A 23,786-nucleotide genomic window follows, 5' to 3' on the forward strand; every position below is an offset into this window, starting at 1 on the left:
ATTATACAAGACTTAAGCTAGTTAGAACAGGATATTTGTACTTATTGTATATAATTTCATAGTAGGTTTAGAACTCTCTTACTTAAACAAAAGGGGGAAAATACAGTTATCAAATTTAATGTCTCCTTCCCTTCCATCTTTCCTTTAGATGTATATAGATGCTTGCATATATATATATATATGCATTAATGTATATATACACACATATATACAATAATCTACCTTCTTATCTTTCACTTTCTGAGGCTTAAGGTTACTTGAAGTCAGCCACAGACCAAAAATATTAAAAGAAAAATTCTAGGAATAAACAAATCATTCATTTTAAATGGCTTTTATTGCAGTATATTGTAACAATTACTATATGCTGTTGTTAATATCACTGTATCTAACTTATAACTTAAACTATACCTAGGTTTGTAGGTACTACAAAAATTATATGTTTTATAGATAGGACCTGCTTCTGTGTGAGCACCCATTGTGGGTCTCGGAATATATCCCTTATGGATAAATAAAGGCTAAAGTTATGAAAAGCACAGGTTTTCTGTTATCCACGCAGTGAATGATAATACATTCAGACGAAGATCAAGCGTCCTTAGAACCACAAAGTTGCCCAGAGGGCCATGCGGCTGTTACTACCAACTTCTACTGTGTTAGTTAGGGTGAAGACGACCACCAAGCGTGAGAGCCTGGACTCCTCCAGGCCAGCTCAGTTCTGATGGAACCCTGCTTTCCTGCCTGCTCACTACAGTGAGTGCTACCAGATCCGCTTTCTCCTGAGCATCTGGGTCCACTGAAGGGAGCTCTTCCCATCATGAGCCCACACTCCCACGGGCTCCTTGATTTTAGAGGAAAGTACACGATGCATAGACAAGCACCAGGTCAGAACGAATGAGAAAAAGTGGAGTCACGTGTCCGAGACACTGCCACCACGGCCTACCAGTGTTCATCCACCCTGTCCTCCAAGCGGTACTCTGTGCTAGGATGGGGACAGACCACTAAGCGACATATGATGTCAAGTAGACAGGCACCCTGCAGCCACCTGAGATGAATGGTGCTTTTCCCTCTGAACACGTGAGGGACTGGCATATATAAAATCAGGTGGGTGGAGCATAGACCGTGGTTCTGTGGTCATTTTAATGCTGCAAAGAGTTCTTTCCTTAGCAAGGGGATCCAAGAATCAGCCTGCTGTTGCTTATATGACGGGGTGCCCAAGGGTATCAACTCTTCCTTATCTGCCCACATTCCCACGAACTTTCCGTTCTTAGACATTTCCACAATTTTATACATGTTTCATCTTGGGAGCATGTTTTCAAAACTTTGTTTATCCGATATGCTTTTTGGCAACTGTTTATTTGGAAGGGCATGAGATTCCAAAGTTGGTTTGCTTTTTTTTTTTTAATTAATATTTATTGAGCTCACTCAACTAGGGTTAGCTCTTCTTGCCAGGAGTAACAAGCCGCCCAAAAGGGTTTCATTCTATACAAGCATCAGTATGCTTGCATTGTGAACACAGCCTGGACTGAAACAGAAAAGGAATGGGACTGGGAAGAGATCGTGTGGAAAGTTGTGTGTCGCTGCGTGCCACATTTCACTGTGTGACAACATGCCCGAGAGAATCCCAAAGGAGGACAAAATTCATCTTGGTGTCTGCTTTCAGAGGGTTCAATACAAAGTTGGCTGGCTCGGTTGCTTTGGGCCTAGTCCTAGCAGAATATTTTGTGGCAGGAGTGTATGGCAGAGGCTGCCCATCTTGTAGCGGCCAGGAACCATAGTGTGAGACAAACAGGCGAGAACAACTGGAAGAAGTCAGGGACAAGGTATGACTTCCCATGTCCTGCTTCCTGTAACTAGCACACCCACCCATCCCCCACCCACTCCCGCCACTCCGTGGTGGGCCTTCTACTAACATTCTAATCTTCACATTATCGCCCTCTCCCAATAGTCCAGTCAAATTATGAACCCCTCAGTACATTCATTCATTGATGAGGCCAGAGCTCTCAGAAGCCAATCAAAACAGCTAGGAACCAAGCCTTGAACACTTAAGGCTTAAGGGGCATTCTATATCCAAACCATAATACCTCCTGTGGGTTTGTGTTTTGTTCTGTGTTCTCATGAGATAGTAGTCAGCATTTGGGAGCTTTAGTCTTAACTGTATTAGGATTTTCTTGGATGCAACTGACAGGAATCTATCCTAACTACATCTTCAAAAGAGTAGGAGAGGAGACAGACTCAAGGACACCCGGAGGCAGAGCCTGCAGTACCAGTGCTGGCTCTTTGTGCTTCAGTCTGTCCACCCGAGGCTTCCAAACCAGCAGCAGCTGCAGACACCCAGCCTGATAAGACTCTATCTTGTAGCTCCAGGCAATCATCTTGGTGGGCCAGGCTCAACCAGTGTTGGTTTGGGTCACATTCCCTCTGAAGCCAAAGCCTGTGTTAAGGCTGCCATGCAAAAGAGAAGGATAATGAAAGGTCAGGAAGAAGGAAATGAATGGAGGGGGTAGGAAGGCGGTGATAAGGAAGGGTGGGACTTCAGGTAAAATCCTGACCTTGGCCTGATGCTGTCAGGGAGCTCTACTGTGTAAATAGTGTGCTGAATTTCTCCAGACACAGGGCCACTTTGCTGGGCTTTTGAACCCCTAGATCAACCGTTGGCTAAGGACCACACTGAGAAGCGAAGGTTCTTCTGACTCTTTGCACGAGGTTTCAGGTAATGCATAAGGGAATTGTCTCAAATAGTCTAAGAGAGCCCATGAATGTCACAGGTGTGAGCTCTCAGATGCACAGTGCTCCGAGGCCGAAGGCACTGGTGTGCAGACAAAGTACCCATAGAGGATTAAAGAACCAAGAACATCACTAACATGATTTGCAGGACCAAACACTCTAATCAGTATCCACAAAGTCTGGGATGCTACATATTCCTGGGTGATTATTGCTCTTGACCAGTCAGTCAGTTGTGGTCAAAGTGATGGGATTGCTCGTGTCAATGACAGCAGTTACTGCCAACCAGATCAGTGATAGAGAGGGAGAGAAGTTCCCCCAAAGGAATGTGATGGACAACTGACCTATACTCGTGCATGTAAACTGTTTCCCCAAAGAGCCGTGAAGCATTTTCAAAGCATGACTCAGCACACATCATGGAAGTCATCTGAGAAGCCTGGTGTTGAGGGCTAACCCTGGGATTCAGCATTAGGAAGGACCCAATTCTTCTTTATGATACTTGTTCTTTTAAATGTTGACTCATGGAGATATCATTTATAGAAAGTATTTGAAATGGAAATCAACTCTAGAGAATTTCAGAAAGTGTTGCTAAAATATATTTGAACACCAAGCAATGTTTGAGCACAGAAGAACTTATCTGATGTGCAATTCTGTTTATCTGGAGCTGGATGTCAGAAAAGAGAATACACCAGCATACTTTTGTTGAAAAGTCTTGATCCCTCACGCTTACAGTCAAAAGAGGAGCATGTGTCTTTCTGATTGTTTTTTTCAAAGTTAAATTGAAAGAAATGGCAATGGTAGGCATCATTATTACTCCACAATTGATTCAAAAATAAAGCGTGCTCCTGAACAAAAGATGGCAGAAATTTCTTCTTCAGCTCACTCAAAAACTATGCGCTGCATCAACACCAGTCCAGGCACTCACTGGTGTGGAGTTCCTACACCAGTCATAGGAGAGATACTTGGGTTCAGTGAGGCAGACTGTGTGCACAGGCACACAATCATAAAAGTTTGCTGCCTGTGGATAACAGGTGCAGCCAGGCCAATGGCATTGCTGCCACTACCAGGAGGAAACAGAGTCTGCGATGTTCCCAAGACCATCACTATCTGTTTCCTGAGTTGTTCTTGGCTTTTGATTGATCTGACACTTACCCTACATTAGAGCAGAACACATTCCCCTTGGACCTGAATCTTGACATTTCCCTCGGATGTGGATTGAATCTTCCCCTGGGCAATAATTTGTGTCAGCCTTTAAATTCAGGCTTGAGGCTGTTCTGAGCAAAGATTCATTAATCCAGCTTGGCTCAGAGTGTCTGGTGCTAATCCTTTGTCATCTGTCCCAGGCAGCTCAGGAGTCACTCAAATGGAGCTGGCCAGTGGTGGCACAGGCCTTTAATCCCAGCACTCAGGAGGCAGAGGCAGGCAGATCTCTGTGAGTTCGAGGCCAGCCTGGTCTACAAGAGCTAGTATGAAAGCAATGTCATCAAACCCTGATGTGATGCTTTCACATCTGATGATATGCTTTTAAATTTTACTTAAAAGAAGGAATAGGTAAAGATATCAAAAAAGCTTTTAGAAAAGAAAAGAACCAAAAGGAAAGCTAGCACCGTCCTATATTTTAACACCTTCCAAAGCAGCCATATATGATAAATACATATGGAGCACTGTATTGGAACAGGTTTAACTGTCAGCTTCACAGAACTTAGAACCACCTGGGGGATAGGCCCGTGGGGAATTATCTCGATGGTGTTTATTGAGGGACAGAGCCACCCCCATGAGTGGTAGCATTTCCTGCATGGGGTCCTGGACTGTGTAAGTGTCATGTGCGATAAGCAGAAGCCAACATGCATGCGACCACTGCTCTCTGCTTCTGGATTGTGAACACAGTATGGTCAGCTGCTCCAAGTCACCTTCTATCCCCTCCGTGATGGACCCTTGAACTGGGAGCCAAACTCCTTCTCCTGTAGGTTGCTCCTGTCAGAGATTTTTTTTTAATCACATCAATAGGAAAAGAACTTAAGACAGGAGAGTTTCAAGGTTTTAAGGATTTAGTATATTTTAGAAGAGGTGATGTGGCATTTGCCTCTGTATGTTATGAATATGTTTTATTACCATTGATTTGGCCTATGGCAGAGCAGAATAAGCAGGAAAAACTAAACTGCACGCAGGGTGAAAGAAGGCAGAGTCAGGGAGACACCATGTAGCAACTGGAGAAGAAAGATGCTGGAACCCTACTGGTAGGCCACAGCCTCATGATGATACATAGATTATAGAAATGGGTTAATTTAAGATGTAAGAGCTAGCTAGGATACATCTAAGTCATTGATCAAACAGTGTTGTAATTAATATAGTTTTGTGTGATTATTCAAGTTTGAGCAGCCAGGAAATGAAAACCCAGTCTCCATTCACAAATGGCACCCTCTGTCTGGGGCATGGATTCACATAAGACCCAATAAAAGTTTAAGAAAAAAAGAGGGCTTCTAGACTCACAAAAATGGGAGCCAAGTGCTGCTTCTTGGTAGCCACATTTTTTTTCCCAGATAGTCTCTGTTTGCTGGTTTCAAGCAGAGAAGTGGCTTCTTTGAGAGATAACTTTCTGGTTTGTAATGGTGGCAAGAATGGCTCTGGCTCTTTTGGGAGGTCTGGCTATGGAGCACTTAAATGGGATTTTGTGAGCAGAGTGCTACAAGTTCCTTAATGGCAACATAGACCAACTGTGTCCCTGGAGCTGGGGCAGTGAGCATGGCTCGCAGAAGTAGTAACCCTACCTCTGCCATATTGAAAGGCCAAGAGAGGTGGAGCCAAGAGAGGCAGAGGTAGCCTCTAGTGCTGGCACGACCACACTGATTACCATTTTAAAATGCTCCTTGTCAGAAAAGGATTTCAGATACACAATAGACAGATTCAGACATAAAAGACCACTAAACTTGTATTTTAAAATGTACATAGGCTTGGGAGAGAGAGGAAAAAGGGTATAGACAGTTATAAAAAAATAAATAGTTTTGATAATAAAATAAAGTCTTTAAAGAGATAGTAAGAGTAATAGAAAAGACTACAGACAGTCATAGATTAAAGGAGTAAAGATAATAAATATCAAAAAGTAATAGAGGAAAAAAGCCACATAAAGATGGAAAATACATAGAGAGTCTGGATTATGTATACTATTGTGTTTTCTTTAAATTTTTGACTGTTAATGAGTTAACAGCATAGAGACATTTGATTGTGGGGACTGCTAAGTGAAACCAACATATATACTTTAAAGGTATGTTGACTTCAAAATTTGAGTCTATGCTACTTTGGAAAAAAGGTCCTCCTTTATTTCCACAGAAGATGAGAACCTATGGACTCCTTTCAGACTACTGTGGTTTGATGGAGCAAGACCACCTGAAAGGTCTCCATAAACCCTAAAAATAACAGCAGGAAGTAGTTTGGAGAAAACAGCACCAAAATTCCTAAAATAATTGTTTATAAATGTTTGTTTTCATTTAAAGGCAAATATGATATAGAGATGAATGCTTTGCATTGGTATGGATCTTGATCTATTGATACATATTTAAGGACAATTTTGTCTATGTATATGTATTTCTGCTCTTGTTTAAGGTATTGTTTATGCAGCTCATTTAAAAATGTAATGTATATACAGAGATATATTTCAGTTAGATAATCTTCAACACTTCAAAGACCCACAGAATATATAATTTGAAACGTTTTTAAGAACTTCAACTTTTCTCCATAGTGAGATATGTCTGTTTCTGGCATCACTAATTACTTCAGAGAGGTCGATGGACATTAAAGAATCTCATTATGAAATTTGCCTTCAATGTGACAAGGCTAGTCATTTGGTCAAGAAAGTGCTCTTGCCTGGACTGCTTGATGGTATGCTATACAAACTAGACATGCAGGATCCATAGGAAAATGACTGCTGAACTTGTCAAAAGAAGATGAGAGAGTCCTTCAGGTTTCCTGCTTCATGAAAGAATCAGCTGGACATCCTACAGGACACAGAAGAAAGTGACTAACAAACTGCCAATATAAGCAAAACAGTCTTTAAAATTTCCTGCTTCATGGAAAAGTCTGTCAGATACTATGGGCCTGTAGGTTGAAGATGGATGCCCCAAAATTACAGAAGAACTTTGGGTGACTCTCCAGGCAGCAAGAGGTCTCTGTCAATTCTAGAGTTTTGGAAAAATTTTACTTCCTGTTTATTTAGGTAGTATTAAATCCTTCTGGGGTCTTTGATGGAGCTGAAGACAGATAGTTATAGTTTTCCTTAGTTATGATTCTTGCTTGATACCTATTTTGTTATATGTAATTTTACTATGTTAAAGTTAAAACCTTCCTTTTTATTCAGAGAGAAAAGGGGAGATGGTGTGATTATGTTTTATTATCATTGATTAATAAAGAAGCTGCTTTGGTCTATGGCAGGGCAGAATAAAGCTAGGCAGAAAAGCTAAACTGAATGCAGAGAGAAAGAAGCCAGAGTCAGGAAGATGCCATGTAGCTGCTGAAGGATAAAGACACCAGAATCTTACCAGTAGGCGACAACCTCATGATGATACATTGATTAATAGAAATGGGTTAATTTAAGATGCAAGAGCTAGCTAGGAATATGTCTAAGTCACTGATCAAACAGTGTTATAATTAATAATTAATATAGTTTTGTGTGATTATTTGCGTCTGGGTGGCCAGGAAACGAAAGCCTGATCTCTGCTTACAAAGAAGCTTCATAAAATTACCAGGAAAGAAAGGATAGTGGTTAGTAATGACATGTAGGAACAGAGAATCTATAGGTTATCCCATCATAATGGAGCAAAAAGCAAACTACAGTTTTTTAGAAAAGTAGTTGAATATTTACCAAATATCTAAATACTAGTTTGCTATTAGTGTTTCGCTTAAGAAGACTCAACCATAATACTGGAAGTCAGTATATTTGCTAGAATAGCCTCAAAAACATTTTCATCTTTTAAAAATCTCTTGTTTAACCAAAGTAGAAAATCATACAAAAAGTTACGAAATCTAAAATCTAGACAGCAAACTCTTTGCTATTCACAGAATATTCATACACATTAGAAAGAAAAGCAAAGACCTAGTGAATAGGTAATTTATATTCTAGGAAATATAACTGGTATTTAAAAAGATTTTATGATATGAACCACACTATAAGTATGTTCACACGAATGACGAAGAGAGCTGTTTGACAATTCACATGTGAGAGGAGGCATGTAGAATTTGGGGCATGATCCATCTACTGTATTTGTGTGTGTGTGTGTGTGGCAGGGTGGGGGGAAGCACCCATTAGGGTTCTCTGTAGCCCAGGCTAACCTGAAACCTAGATGAAAATGACTTCTGATCCCCTGCCTCCACCCTCCTAGGAACACCACCAAGCCTGACCACTACAAACGTTTGGGGAAATTACTTTCATCGCTATAAGTAAAAAGCAATAAAACATTGTATTTAGGCTGATACCAGTATCCCACTTCAGGAGTCCAGGAGAAAAGCAGGCAAAATAAAGAAGAAATATTAGAATTTTATACAAACAAAGAAAGGAACAGGGTAGGATTAAGTTTCCGAGACAAGCAATGCTCCTGGTTCAACAGCAGCGCAGGAATTAAATACTGGCCAGTACAGTCATTTGAGGTCCTCGGGAGCCCCCAGAAAACAAGGAACAGCCTTCCACTGAAACTGGGAAAGAAAGCAGGCTACGTCCTGGCACATAACAAATACAAACACGGGAAACATAAACGAAATAAACTGCTCTGCTTATTACATATTTATTTCGTGGTGTACGCAACCACAGCCACCGTCTACACAGGGAGACATATACTTGGTAAGGGACTGCTGTATTTCCATGTGGGCCATGAAAAGGCGCCTGATGGATTCTGAAGACACTGACATTTGTGCCGTGACTCAGATTGGCTCTTTGTTACGTGAATCATGTCCATCAAGTAATAACCTGTTGCTGTTCAAGTCTATATGTTGCCACACTGTCCTTCATTTAGTAACAATGTGCTTCCCCTCATTAAAGAGATACTTTTTCTAAGAAAATAGGGGAATTTGACTTTAGGAAGAGCTTTGCCCCCCTCATCCCACCATCCACTTGTCTGTGGAGGTGCTGGGACTGGTCAGAGGGAGGGAGCGGAAAGACTAAGCCCCCTGCTGTACAGAGTTCACTGCTGACATGAGAGGGCATACTTCCCTATTTTCATGATTAATAACTGCACGGTGGGATTTTCCCATTGTTCTGCTGTCATTTCTAAGCTCTGCATTGCTCTCGCCCTGGCAGCCGAGATTCCCCTCTGACAGCCCCCAGTGTCACTGTTCTGGCTTGGGACCCATCAGTGAGCAGCAGGGTTGGAAGCTGACAACTCGCCAGGGAAGAGCTGTCAGTGGGAGGGGCTGTACCTGCTCTCACCTCTTGGCCTGTCTTCACAGCTGTGAGGGCCTGTTTCCTTTCAGGATCTTAGCCCTGTCAAAAAAAAAAAAAATCTTTGTGATGGGTTATTAAAATCTCCAAAATGAATACAAGGATTGAGCTTTCCTTCCTTTAAAAAGAGCTCATAGGGAAAGTTGATAAACATCTTTCTTTTTTTTTAATTTATTTATTTATTAAGGATTTCTGCCTCCTCCCCGCAACCGCCTCCCATTTCCCTCCCCCTCCCCCGATCAAGTCACCCTCCCTCATCTGCTCGAAGAGCAATCAGGGTTCCCTGACCTGTGGGAAGCCCAAGGACCGCCCACCTCTATCCAGGTCTCCTAAGGTGAGCATCCAAACTGCCTAGGCTCCCCCAAAGCCAGTACGTGCAGTAGGATCAAAAACCCACTGCGATTGTTCTTGAGTTCTCAGTAGTCCTCATTGTCCTCTATGTTCAGCTAGTCCGGATTTATCCCATGCTTTTTCAGACCCAGGCCAGCTGGCCTTGGTGAGTTCCCGATAGAACGTCCCCATTGTCTCAGTGTGTGGGTGCACCCCTCGCGGTCCTGAGTTCCTTGTTCATGCTCCATCTCCTTCTGCTCCTGATTTGGACCTTGAGATTTCTGTCCGGTGCTCCAATGTGGGTCTCTGTCTCTGTCTCCTTTCATCGCCTGATGAAGGTTAATATTCATGAGGATGCCTATGTGTTTGTCTTTGGGTTCACCTTCTTATTTAGCTTCTCTAGGAACATGCATTATAAGCTCAATGTCCTTTATTTATGGCTAGAAACCAAATATGAGTGAGTACATCCCATGTTCCTCTTTTTGGGTCATCTCTCTACAGCCCTGCCCAACTTTTTTTTTTAAAGTCACATTGTATTTTTTATTTGTATGTGTAAGTATGTATGGCATATTGTGCATGTGTAAGGCAGAGGACAACTTGGAGGAGCCACCAGCTTCTCCTTCTACCACATGAGGCCTGGGGATAGAATTCAGGCCGTAGAGCTTGGTAGCAAGTGACTTTTTCTAATAAGCCAGCTCACTGGGTACTTCTTAATCCATTTTTTTTTGTTGCTAATGACACAGTTATATCAACTGGTGATTTATCAAGCAAAGAGTTCTATTTTGAGTCAAGTTTCTAGATCAGAGTCAAGGAACTGCATTTGGTATGCTCTTCTTGTTTATGAAATCCTCAAGCATTGACCTAATAAACTAGCTAAATCAGCACTTATAGCAAATCTACTGTCAAATGATCCGTTAACCTTTCGTAGTGGTTTGTAGAGACTACCCCCATCGGCTCATGTATTTGAATGCTTGGTCCCCAGCTGGTGGAACTCTTTGGGAAGGATTAGGAGGTGTGGCCTTGTTGAAGAAGGTGTGTCACTGGGGGTGGCCTCAAGGTTTCAAAAGCCCACACCATTCTTCACTATTAGCTCTCTACCTCCTGCTTGTGAACCAAGATGTACGCTCTCAGCTACTGTCCCCGTGCTATGTCTCCCTGTGGCCATTCTTCCCACCATGATGGCCATGAACTTGAACCCTCTGGAACCCCAAATGAAATGCTTCTTTTTATAAGTTGCCTTGGTTATGGCATTTTGTCACAGCAGCAGAAAAAGTAGCTAAGACTTTTCAGCACATGAGCAGGGTTCATCTATTCATGGGGCAAAGTGCTAATCACCGGCTACATCTCCCTCCTGTATTCTTCCTTCTTAGTAACTCAGGGCAAGGATTACATGCCAACAAGCTTTTGGAAGAGGCAAATCTGCACAGATCAGTAAGTGCAGCTTTCCAAATTCATGAGCAAACATTCGTTTGGTATGTGAGGATAAATCTGTGTGCTTTTATTTTGTTAATCTGCCTGTGGCTACAAGCCCCTTGTAGATGAGGAAAAAAATAATCTTTCTTTTCTCCCTACACTATCAGTAAAAAGGCAATCTTTCCTTTTTAACTATTGAAAGTACTTTTTCATTATCTATAAAATTATCCTTTTGCCCCATGGTGCAAATATTTCTATAAGATACTAGGTATTTCTAAGAAATAAGGAAAATTTGCAAATAGAGTCATGTTCCTAAAAAGAAAAGCAGTTTTAAGAAATCCAATTAGCACACACCTTTAATCCTAGTACTTGAGAGACAGAGACAGGCGGATCTCTGTGAGTTCGAGGCCAGCCTGGTCTACAGAGCAAATTCCAGGACAGGCTTCTAAGCTACAGAGAAACCCAGTCTCAAAAAACAAAACAAACCAAAAAAAATCCAATTATGGTTTTAGATCAATGTTCAGGTTCCCAGGAGTAACTACAGGACAGGGCCTGTGACTGTTCACATCTTTATCATGGTCCCTACCAGTCCCAGAATCCCCGGCTCCCTGATCCTGTGCACCGAATCCTTCAGGGTGTTCCTCCAAAAGGGAGGCTCAGATGGGGCAGGAAAGGTTGGTAATAATAGGACTCATGTCACGCCGGGGCAAGGGAGAGCCAGGTCACTTCCTCCTTCTTCCTGGATGTAGACAGAAGGCTTCAGTTTTGTCTTCTGTAGTGTGGACAGAATAACCCCCACTATATGTTGAGGAACAAAGTAGCAAAGCACCTGATCTAAACAAATGACAGCTAAACCCTCAGGTACATGTCTGGGAAAGGACACTGCTTAGGGTTTTGTTCATTCCTTCATTTGTTTGCTGTTGATTTATTACAAACTAGGGTCATTTAGAAAGCGGGAACTCAATAGAGAAAAGGTTTCCATCAGATTGACCTATGCACAAGTCTGTGGGGGCATTTGTTGATCAACGTCTGATGTATAAGTGCGCAGCTCGCAGTGGGTGGTGTCTGCGCTGTATAATAAAGCAGGCTGAGCAGGCTATGGGGAACAAGTCAGTAAGCAGCGTTCTATGGCCTCTGCTTCAGTTCCTGCCTCCAGTTTTCTGCTCTGAATCCCTGCCTTGGTTTCCCTCAATGACGGATTGTGATGTGGAAGTGTAAACCAAATAAACCATTTTGTAGTGGCATTTCATTTGTATTTTAATAAAGAAGGCTTGCCTGGAGATTGGGAGAGTAAAACAGCCCCACTGGTCAGCCTTACAGACCAGGCAGTGGTAGCACACACCTTTAATCCCAGTAGCAACGCTAGCTGCTGTAGAAACCGGGCAGTGCATACCTTTAATCCCATTGGTACACGCATTTAATCCCAGCCCTAGCGAGGAATATAAAACAGGAGGAGACAGCTCACAGGCACAGTCTCACTCTGAGATTCCTGGAGGCAGGATCACCATTTTCGGACTGAAGTTGAGGTAAGAGCCAGTGGCTGGCTGCTTTGCTTTTCTGGTCTTCAGGTTGAACCCAAATATCGGTCTCTGGGTTTTTATTAATCATGTTTTACCCTTTTCTCCCTAAGTTGCTTTTGGTCGTAGCGTTTATCCCAGCAATAGGAAGCAAACTGGGACCGCATCGTTAGGTGAGGCATTGTGCTCACCCACAAATCTGGAAGGTATCGCTCACTCGCTCCAGGAGGCAGCTTGAAGCAGGAGACCCAGCCAGCATGGGACGTAGGAGGCTGTGCGCCAGCGCAGTGAGGCACGCTGTTTAAAGCACACGTTGTTTCTGGAGTATTACAGTCTGAGATCACAACAAACATTAGCAACAAAGCAAAACAGAAACCCAACAACCCAGGCGCCTAGCCGTGTGTTATCATTATCAATTATGATATGCTGTACATAACTGCATTGCTGTGTTTCACACAGCTGGCAGCCCAGTGGGTGATTTTACACCAGCAGTCCCCAACCCCCAACCCACGAGCAAATACATAGGCCGATCACGATAAAGACAACTACACCACTAGGCAATAGCAATTCTTCAGCTTCATTATAATCTTACGGGACCACTTGGCTAATATGTAACCATGCGCGTGGCATGAGCTTGTATTAAGAATATTTAAAAGCCCCCATGTGGGGGGACACGCTTTTAATCCCAGCACATGGGAGGCAGAGGCAGGTGAATCTCTGAGTCTGAGGCCAGCCTCATCTACATTGAGAGTTCAAGGACAGCCAGGCCTCAAAATAAAAATAAGTAAATAAATAAACCAAAAACAAAGAACATTTAAAATTCGACAACACACACACGATTCAGCAACTTAGAGGAGCCCATTCTCTATTTCCTACGTCTTAAGCAGCCTTCCGCCAATCTGGAATACAGTTGCCGCAGATTATGGTTCATAAATCCATTCTTATTTTGTACATCTGCACTTACTCTTCCTTGAACTACTGTGGACGATTACCCAAAACTGTAGCTCATTAACAGAACCCACAGGCTTTCTTATTAAAAGAAAAAAAAGTGTGACTTCCAGCAAGAGAGTCAGCTAAAAACACATCCAATCCTATCCCCCCCCCCCCATGCTTTCCTGTTTCTTTGGTTCCAGCTCACTGGCATCCTGCAGTTTTTGTGTGAATACAAGAACAAGCAAGCATCCCCGGGGCCTTGCAACTTCAACAACCTCTGCTCTGGAATAGGCGAGTTCTTTCCCTATCCGCTTGCTGCTTTTCCTTCCCCTCTGCGACCCAAAGCTCAGGCTGATGCCCCCTCTGACATGCTGGAAGCGTGGTGGCACCTTCTGGATCTAAAACAGCCTAACCTTCAGGGATCAGCTTAGCGTTAGGGCCGAGCTCTATTTTAATGAATTTGTGACTTGTAGTTTTTGTGTTTTGAAAGTTCTTTTGGAGATTTTGGTTTCATTAGAAAAGCATCACTTGGTTCACTGCCATTGTAGTACTCTTTCTAGTCAACCTCTGGTCCCAGAGGCGGTGGCTGGTCAAGAGCCAAGTTAACAGGATGCTGATGGATGAAGGATTTTCCGTAAACATTGTTTAGTCCAAATGGGTAGTTCTGTGAAGCCACTGAAGATTAGTTCAAGAGTGGCCTTACAGTTACTTATTTATTAAGCATTTAGGCAGAGTTCTATTTCAGTGACTATGGGAAATAACCAAAAATATGGAAAAAATGACCCCAGCACACAGTGACTCATTTAAATCAAAGGAGGTGGGGACTTTCAAGAGATTTTTGTCCAGGTTCCTTATTTCTAATTATGTCTGTAGTTGTCAATAAATAAGTAATGTAACTCAAGGGTTCCCATGTCTTGTGGATGGGGGTCAAAGTAGAGTCACTGAGACATCATCACATGGGTTATTTGGGTGTAGGCAAAGAATAATTCTCTCTCTCTCTCTCTCTCTCTCTCTCTCTCTCTCTCTCTCTCTGTGTGTGTGTGTGTGTGTGTGTGTAACATGTGATTATGAATCTACACCACTTCCATCGTTTTCGATAAATACACTTCCTCCATCTCTCTTTGGGTAGCATCTGACCTCAGAGCTAACTTGTGTACAGACCTGCCTGCAGCCAAGGGCAGAGATGCTTCGGAAATGAAAGGGAATCCATTCTTGCTCCCTGGCATCCAGTGCAGACAGGCCTCCGCTGTGGAGGTCTGTCCATGGAGGTCCTGAATGGCCCTGGCCGGCCTTCCAGGGGGCAGGGCCAGCAGTGGGATGGGGGATCAGGCCCCAGAATGTGGGAGGACACTCCCAGAAAACAAGGGAGACTTGGGTAACTCCATAATTCGATGTGACAGTGTGCCCAGGGCAGGGCAGCCTGGGGAGAGGGCCAGGAGTGGTTGGTAGTTAGGAGAGGATTTGCATAATTACATTCACCTGAGGGACTCCATTTATTCAACAATGAAGCTCATTGTGGTAAAGCCAGCAGCTGGCCATACTGTTGGAACAATGTGAGCCTTTGGCCTTATTCTTCTAAACCAAATGCTTGGACTCTTGGAAGAAGAAGAAAAAAAAGACAATTAGCATGTCAAATAGAATAGAGTTAGGCACAGAGCAAATGTTACTGTGAGGTATAGCCCTCCACTGTGGGATGTGCGTCTCTACGTAGCATCTCTAAGCAAGTCAGAAGGTTACATGTTACTCATGTTGCTATGCTTGCATGTGCAGTGTGAACACTGTATTTTCACATGACACACTTGAGAGTTATACAAAAAAGCCCACGAACAGAAGCGATGATCCGTGAAGCACACATTTTCCCCTCACTGTTTGGTGGCCAGTCACCAGTTAAAGGCTTCCTTTGTATAAGCCTCTTGCTGTTTGAAGTTCACGTACATCCTTTTCTTTTCTGTCTATAGATGCTGATGGATTTGGGAGCTGCTGCTCAGGGTGTAGGGAGAAGGTGCTGTTCGGAAGAGGCCTGGTGTGCTCTGTGTCCTGCTCGGAGGCTGGGAGCATGTTTACCTAAGACTCTGGATAGATGGGGGAAGATCTACAGCAAACGTTCTGCCAGGCTCGTTTCCTGGTATTGCCCACATTTATATTAAAAAGGGAGGCCCCTGGAGTGAAGTCTATCCCCTTAGGAGCTGGTTCTTTTAACCTGCTCAGAAATGGTTATATCTTCTTTCTCAAAATCGGAATATGGGATGCATTTCTTTTTTTTTTTTTTTTTTTTGGTTTTTCGAGACAGGGTTTCTCTGTGGTTTTGGAGCCTGTCCTGGAACCAGCTCTTGTAGACCAGGCTAGTCTCGAACTCACAGAGATCCGCCTGCCTCTGCCTCCTGAGTGCTAGGATTAAAGGCGTGCGCCACCACCGCCCGGCATGGGATGCATTTCCAAGGGAGAAAAACCCTTAGAGTGTTTTTGCTTATTTGCAACTTTAATTAAGTTTATTTTCTAAATGTGACTTTGGTTTGCTATTGGCAATCTTTCCTCCCTCCCTCTCTCCCTGCTTTCCTTCCTCCCTTATTGCTTTCATTTTTCCTTCCTCCCTCCCTCCTTCCCTACCCTTTTTCTTCCTTCCTCCCTCCTTCTCTCCCTTTCTCCTCCCCCCCCCCCCCCTCTTTCTTTCCTCCTTTTGTTGAGAAGCTGGGGAAGATGACTGAGGAGGCCCTTCCTTGGAAGCTTATGCTTCTCTTTAGCTAATGGAAAGAGAAAAGACCATCCTCTTTAGCTGTTTCCAGTCAGGATGAGAAGGTAGAAGCAAGCAGGATTCCAGAGCTAGATGTCAGTAAGAGGTCTGCATATCCTCCACTCGGTTGCTGTCTTCCAGAGAGACCATCCCGACTAAAGACAAACCTCAGTTGGCCTCTCTTCTCCTGCAAGGAAGGCTGGGTAAGAATGACAAGTGAACAGCACCTTGCTGCCAGGGAGAACACTCTGCCGAAGAGAAAGAGGTAGTCAGAGCCCAGCCCCTCCCAGGAGGGATGGCAGGGGCTGCAACACCTGGTACACACAGGAAGCCTCAGCAGACCCATATCTAAGAGCCCATCAGTTCTCATGACCCACCTCCCACTCCAATCTCTGCCCCATCAACCCACCAGCCCCTGCCCCCAAAAGGAGCTTTCTCAAACAAAAGAAAGCCTTTCCCAGAACTCCTCCTACTCCCCCCTGGTTAATGGCAGTGGTCCCTAAGCCTACTGCCACACAGGAACCATCTGCATACAACCCCAGTCTAAGCTCTGATGAGCGGAAGTGCTAGGGACAGACAGGGCAGATGTGGGAAGGTCGTGGTCGCCAAGTATCGCCATTCTCTGTAGAGGAAAAGTCCTAAGGTCCCCAAGGGGATAGCTGAGATGCAGTAATGTCAAATCCTTGATACACACACATACACCTGTGATAATATTCAATGTTTAGGCACAGTAAGAGATCAACAACTAACAATAAGGTAGAGCAATTATAATAATGAAATAAAAGTTATGCAATCTCAGTTTACAGATTTGTTTTTCATTTATTTTTTATTTAAATGAGAACTTTTACCTCTTCATTTAAAAAAGCACTTTAAAACCCAGATGATGCTTCTTCCCCCTTGGGGCTATTAACAGGAGAAATGAGGGCTACCTGGATACAAACATTGTGATTCCCCGGGTACGCTAACTAAGGCAGCTGTCAAGTGAAGCACAGTTGGGTAGCATATGAAGCACCGATACACTGGCAACGCAAAGAGTCATGGCACGGGCACCACGGAGGATCATGGCATGAGAATTCGTCACAGCACTCAGGATGGCATGCAATTTAAGGCAGGTAAGTTATTTCTGGGACTTTCCATTTTGTGCTTTAGATGACAGTCGATTGTAGGTCACAGAGGCAGCAGAATTTGGAGGATGAAGATTACTTTTAAAGTCCTCCAGAGAAGTATCTGTAGTCACAGGATATATATTCCCAAGGGAATTTAATTTCCTTCCTGAGTCGTCCAAGAATTCTTAAGTGGTAGGAGAGAAGGTACCCTTGGACTTCCCTTTATCTTTTTCCTTCCCCCTTACTCCCACTCAGAATCCTTGCCCCGGTCTCTCTTCTGGGCCCATTTGGTAGTCTTGCTATTACATGTCTGTATTCTTTCCCTGGCTGTTGTCACTATCAGGATGGCATTGTGTAGTGGTTCCTAAAGCTCACCTAGTGACTTGGGGAAGATGAAAGGCACTACCAGCAAGAAACGATGATATCACCAGATACTGTGCTCCGCAAGACTTAGCCTTTCACGCCGTTAGACAAGCCATGGGCGGTCAGTACTGTGGCCATATCTACCCCTGGCCCAGAATGCCCTTGTGTTACCTGTTCTCCTCCTGCTACCCCACTTCACTTTCTTCCCCGCCCCCAGTTTCCTCCCCTACCCCAGTCCTCTTTGGTGGCTTCTTTTAGGAGCAACGCTGAAGGTGCCCAAGTTGGAGGTCTCTACCCCAGCTTCTAAGAGACAGCCTTACATTTTTACAGAACAATTTTGCCCTTTATTTCCCATCATCTCACCCTCCAGCCCAGTCCCCTTGGACTATTTCAAAACTTATATTCATCATCCATGGATTCCCAAAAGGAAGGTTGATGTTCCCATCAAGACAAACTCTGGAGTTTTCCTTATGTAGATGGAACTTTAAAATTGTAAATATAAAATTACCCTTGTTGGGATTTTGAGCAACTGTCCTGATTGATTCCTGTGCTGCTGTCCCTGTTCTGGGAACATTCCTTTCGCAGTGAAGGCCTTCTAGGGCTCTTTTGTGGACGCATCCCTGCTTCCCTTTGCTCACGGAATCTCTCAGTGGCGACAGCCTAAGGCTTTCCTTTGTCACACATCCACCCAGCCTCTGCGCTTATTGTGTGGAAGCGGCCATGCCGCTGCCTTGGAAGCTGTCATTCTCAGCCTTCTTCTGTTCTGAGAAGGCACTGTGAAGGCAGATCTTGTTCCAGTTGCCCAGAAGCTTGTGTCCTTGGCACAGAGTGGACTGAATGACTCATGACATTTACCGAATGCAGTAAGATGTGGGATGATAACCACGGGCTTAGGGACCTAGAGGTCATGAGAATCGTTACTCCAGGAGGAGCGTTCACCGAGCACAGGCTGCCTTTGGTGCTGTGGCCGGCCAGGTTAGGAGGTGTGCACAGGGCTTCATTGATGACGGGGAGGCTAGAATCCTGCCCACCCGCTCATCCCCTGCTGCCCGAGCTACCCGAGGACATGGCTTTACAGATCGTCGGCTGTAGGAGGCCCATTGGGAGGGCACAGAGTCTGCAGCAGGGCGTTTAAGCTGAGAGTTCCTCCCTGCTTAGGGCCCCAAGTGAGTCATTTCACTCTTTCTTCTCTGTCGATGGAGAAAACATCTCCTTCAGTTAAACGAAGATACTTGAGGCAGGCCATTGTCATCCTGAATTCAGAAAATGTTCACAGAGCCCAAACTTCCCACAGACTCTTCCTTTGCATGTAAAAGAAGTTACCAGTTCACTTGAGTGGGCTCCCTGGTTCTCCCCCAACAGATAGTCCTGACTTTCCAAGCTGGAAGGCCATACACACCACCAATCCTGCAGCCTGCCCCAACCTTGTTTGGTTAATACTGATCGCTTTCTCCCTATTCTCTACCACCACCCTCCCACAGCTCCTCTCCCCTCTAGACTAAACTACACCAGTCTTCTAGAAACAGAGTCTGGCCCCCCTGTTTATGTACTTGTGTCTTCCTGTTTGATTCTCGGCCCTCTGGATGAACTCAACCTCTACAGCTTGGTATACAGTCTGTGCGGTTTTGTGCTCATCTGCCCAGGGCCCTCACAGTCATGGGGGGTTAGCCAGGAAGCAGCAGGCTCCCTTGAGCTTCCCTAGCTGTGCACCTGCTGGTCCCCCCAAGTCCATGCCTTTCCCCCTTGTCTATGAGACTCACCGGCCAGTGAAGGTGGGTTCCTACCAAGCTTCTCCCTCCTTCCCTGCACACATGTGCCTACCTCACAGCTGGACATGGAGTTTTTATCTCCTCATGACCTTGTCACTAGTGATACTGTGCTTCTCATTTGTCATGGTTTGTCCTTCCTCCAAGCATTGAACATTTTTTAAGCTGAAAAATTCCTAAATGGAAGGTTGCACCCATTAGGACAGTAGCAGCTGGCTCTGGGATGATGCGCAGTTACCGAGAACGATGGATTAGACCTGGACATATTCATTCTAGCTTCTGAGTGATATACACGGCGGAGTTTTAGAAAAGGCACACAAGTTGTCTGTCTAGGCCAGTCTGAATTCAAAGAAGCTGTGGATGGAACCTCAGTGTCATCTTTGACACTCTACAAGTGAGCCAGGAGGAAGGAGGGAAGGGTGACTTTTCTGTGTAAATCCATTGTTTGACTTGTCACAAAGAGCTTATGCTGCTTTTGCAAAATCAATTAAGAAAAAGAAATGGTTGCTCAATGAGTAAACACTCTTCTGGAAAGACTTTTCTGAAAAGGAGGAACATTGCTACTTTGGGCATAGCTAGGACAACCAGATGAAGAAATCCCGAGTCCCCAGGAGCTGTAACCGGGTATCATCGCTTGCTTTGCAAAGGGTTTTCCTCTCCTCTAGAGGAACCTTCACGGTCTTCTTTGACAAGAGGCAGTTCTATCAAAACTAGTAGGCATTAGTCAACACGTCAGTAAGTCCAGCTCTTGACACAGGGTCAGCGCTGAACGTCAGGAAGTTGGGGTCAGCTGAAGATGACTCTGAGGTGAATTTAAGTGCAATCGATATAGTACTGTAACTGTAGTGGACATTATGGCGTTGACCAGAGTCCAAGCACACTCAGTTCCTCTGGAGAAAAGAAAAACAGAAATGGAGGAAGGACGCTGGGCAATGACCAACTGGACAGTAGCCATGTCTACGCCCTCCATCTTACTGAGCAAGCACATCTTCTTCATATGTCTTCCATTCATCAGAAAGGAGTGGCAGGAAGTGATGGCAAAAGAACAAATATTACTCTTTTGAGATAAGGTTTCATGTAGCCTAGGTTAGTCACAAACTTGCTATGTAGCTGAGGCTGTCTTTGAACTCCTGATCCTGCTGCCTTGACATCTCAAGGGCTCAGATTACAGACTTGAACCACCGATGTGAACAAACATTTTTAAAAGTAAAGAACAGGGCCAGTAAAATGGCTCAATGGGTAGAGATGCTTTCACAGGCCTGATGACTGGAGTTTGAAACCTGGATCCCACAAGGTAGAAGAAGAAAGCCGCTGACTCCCGAGAGTGGTCTTCTGACCTCTACATGTGTGCTATGGAAATATATGTACACAATATGCCCACACACATGTGTGTATACACACATATGCACATACATGTGTGCTCACACATGTGCATGCATGTACATGCACATGCACAAACACACACGCACACACATAATACACATAAACGCATACACACCACACATCACACACACTACATTAAAAAATTAAAATTTCAAAAGAAATAGAACATTATCAAGAGTGTGTGTGGAGATATAACAAATGTTTAGTAATGAAAGCTGGAGACAGAGCTACTGACAAAATTTTAGCACCGCATGAAAGAAGAAAAATCAACCGGACTTGTCTTACTGCCCTGGCAATGTTCTGCCACTAAAAAATCACTAAAAAATTTTTCTGACAAAAGATGAAAACCAATCCACTTGGGCTCTTGGGTTCCCACCTACAATTTTTTGTTTGTTTGTTTTTGTTTTTCAAGACAGGGTTTCTATATGTAACAGTCCTAGCTGTCCTGGAACTAGCTCTGTAGACCAGGCTGGCCTCCAACTCACAGAGATCTGCCTGCCTCTGCCTCTCGAGTGCTGGGATTAAGCCTGCACCATCACCACCCGGCCACACCTACAATTTTTATGTGAGAAAATCAAGTTTTAAAAGGTGTGAATCTGAGGAGGTGAGAAAGAAGGCATGCCATGCCAGGCATTGGACTTATCTTGACAACACAGAACTGGGTTAGTTGATTTGTGGGAAGGGGAGTGAAAAGGCTAAATAGTAAATATTTCAGAGTTTGGGGAGCAAAAGGACAAAATCTAGCCTACCAGACAGATACATAATGAGGGCAAAAGTTCCCTTACAGATTTTTTAAATTAGTGAAACTTTAAAGACTTTATGGTAATTTCATTCAACTTTGTAACATTTTTGTAAGTCACAAAATACTGTTCTTTTTTTTTTTTTTTTTTTTGGTTTTTCTAGACAGGGTTTCTCCGTGGCTTTGGAGCCTGTCCTGGAACTAGCTCTGTAGACCAGGCTGGTCTCGAACTCACAGAGATCCGCCTGCCTCTGCCTCCCGAGTGCTGGGATTAAAGGCGTGCGCCACCACTACCCGGCCAATACTGTTCTTTTTAAAATTTCACCAACCATTTAAAATTGTGAAAAAGATTTCTTAGCTCAAGTGTCACACAAAGACAGGCTATAGCCTGAATCTAGCCCGTGGGCCAGGATTCGCTGACCTTTGCCACAGAAAATGTCTGGGTCATCTTAGGGTTCCAGAGTCCCGGAATGACTCAAGGACTGGGTGATCTGGCTTGTTGACTCCTGAACACACAGTAGAATTTGCTCTCCATCATTGTTGAGAAGCGGCCTGATAGCTAAAAGGTGATTACGTCATGGAGTACCACTGTCATGAATGACAACGCTTTTCTTAAGGGACCGGGGTCCCACTCTCTGGAGAGTAGGCTAGTTGCCGTGAGAGTGGGTGGTAAAGGGGGGCTACCGCTCATGTTTTCTGTCTTCCACATGTTCCTGTTGTCCTTCCTTCTCCTGCCATGCTATGAGGCAGCAGGAGGCCATAACTGGAAACCGGAACCATGAGACCAAACTTCTTTCTTTAATAATTCATTAAATCTCAGGTATTCTGTTATATTAAGAGAAGACAGACTAAAACATCCTCCAAGGATGTTAGAATAATGCTGGGAGAACCGTGGAACAAGACAACATGGTGGATGAGGGGTTGTTCAATAGAATATGCCTAGATCCCGTTGCAATGTAGGGACAGATGTCTTGGTTCAAGAGGAAGCTGAACGTCCGGGGCTTCTGCCACAAAATACCATAGAATGAGGGTCTACAAATAATAGATCTCTATTGCTAATCATTCTGGGGGGCTGAGAAGTTGAAAATCAAGGATCTTGCCAATGGGACACCCTGTCCATATACTAGTTGATGAACTAGGGCAGTGCTTCTCAACCTTCCTGATGCTGAGACCCTTTAATACAGCTCCTCATGCTGTGGTGACCCCCAACCATACAATTATTTGTTGCTACATCATAATTGTAGTTTTGCTACTGTTATGAATTGTCGTGTGAATGTCTGATGTGCAGGATACTTGACATGTGACCCCTGTGAAAGGGTCGTGACCCCCAGGTTGAGAACCACTTGAGTTAGGGGCTGTTTTGGCTGTACTGACTATAGTATAATCTGGAGCATTTGAGTTTGTGATGGTTTGGCACATTCGCTCTCCAGAAGAGAAATTCTGGAACTTCCCATGTGGAGGAGGGGCGGTTGGTCTCCTGAATTTCAGTCCTCCCAGATTCTGGCTTCCTTCTGGTGTTCCCACTTTCCATGAGGTTTGTTAGCCTGACCCAGAAGACACAGCCTAGGAATTCTAGTAACATTAATGGCTGTGGCAATAGAAACACTAGCAAGGGAGAGCATGCCAGGTTGGTACGGTGTGATTTTCCTGCTGGCTTTGCAACCACATACTACATAGGACTGCTCAGATCCAACCCCAAAAGCTGGGGATAGTTTTGCTGTAAACATGACTCAATTCTCGGCCCATCTCCACTAGCATGGAGCCAATTCTGCTTCCCTTCCCACTGAAACTGCTGTTTGCCAGTCAGATAGTAATCGCCAGGTTTGGCAAATAAAAATTCAGGGCAGCCAGTCAGGTTTAAATTTTGTCACAGATTTTTTTCCCTTTTTTCCTTTCTTTCTTTCCTTCCTTCTTTCTTTCTTTCTTTCTTTCTTTCTTTCTTTCTTTCTTTCTTTCTTCCTTTCTCCCTCCCCCCTTTTTGACAGCCTCTTACTATCTAGCTCTGACTGGCCTGAAATGTTCTGTGTAGACCAGGCTGGTCTCAAACTCACAGAGATCAGCCTACTTTTAGCCCTTCTGTCTAAGACCAAAGGCATGCACTACCATCCCCTACCTTATCACAGATTCTTTACTATAGGTGTGTAGGTGTGTAGCAAATATATATTCCCAATGTTGCATGAGCCATACTTATACTGAACATAATTTTCTGCTTATGTGAAATTCAGATTCGATTGGGAATCTTCTACTTTAGTTGGCAGTCTTACCGACCAAGAGACCAACTCTACCACCTCCATAAGGTCTTTCTATTTAATATTCCTCATCTGGGTTCCAGACTGAGCTCTGCATACTTCTCTCCAGGAGAG

The sequence above is a fragment of the Microtus pennsylvanicus genome, chromosome 1 (assembly GCF_037038515.1).
Source record: "Microtus pennsylvanicus isolate mMicPen1 chromosome 1, mMicPen1.hap1, whole genome shotgun sequence".
Classification (NCBI taxonomy): Eukaryota; Metazoa; Chordata; class Mammalia; order Rodentia; family Cricetidae; genus Microtus; species Microtus pennsylvanicus.